Genomic DNA, 909 nt, shown 5'->3' on the forward strand with positions numbered 1-909 from the left:
GACGTTTGCGCCGCCGCCGCCGGTGGCGGAGTTTGGCCGGGGCGGCAGCCGGGCTCGGCTCCCGGCGCGCTGTCCTGGCCGCCGCTTCCCTGACCTTTGGAACTGCTCGGCGCCGGGGGAAAACAAACAATAATAACGCCAAGCGCAGCCTGCCGAAGCCTCCGGGTAACTCAGCTTTTCATTACCGTGCGAGTTGCTTTTGGGGAAAAGGGGAAGGGGGCGGGCGGGCTGGAATTTGATTATGTACATATAATATGATATATAAAAACATAATTATGTAATTAACTATTTAAAAATTCAAAGCCTCCTTTTCTACTTAGCCAAAAAAAAAAAAAAAAAAAGCCATTGCTAACAAAGCGAACCCTCAAATCCATTCCTTAACATCATGGGTAAAACTGGGAGCAAATACAGCTACGTGTGTTCCTGTACAGATTAGAGCTGCATCGTAACATATATATATATATATATATATTTGTTATATCTACACCCTGTGCGAATATTTGGATGTTTAGATGTGTGTATTTAGATATAAGAAAGCGAAATAACAGCTGCAGAACTGATCCATTTCCTCTGTAAGTGTGCAGGGATTAGAGTGCACTAACTCAGCCTCATTTTAATGAGAGAAGGGCTGCGCTGTCGTAGCTCTGCATTAGTAAATCTGGGAGGCTGCTCAGACCTCGACAGTGTTTGGGGGTTTAGTTTTTTTGTAAAGCAAGTTTTGCTGAACCAAAAGGGCACTAAACACACAGCCCTGTGGGCACACCTGCATAAACATCACGGAACCCAGTTCCAGCAACCACTGCTCAGAGCCAGCTCAGAGTTGTTCTTTGTCACATGAAAGATCCCTGATTAAACTTGTTCCAACACAATATACCATACTCAAATTTAGAGACACTTTACACTGAAACA

This window comes from Manacus vitellinus, unplaced genomic scaffold (genome assembly GCF_001715985.3).
Source record: "Manacus vitellinus isolate BGI_N305 unplaced genomic scaffold, ASM171598v3 scaffold_132_pilon, whole genome shotgun sequence".
NCBI classification, from domain to species: domain Eukaryota; kingdom Metazoa; phylum Chordata; class Aves; order Passeriformes; family Pipridae; genus Manacus; species Manacus vitellinus.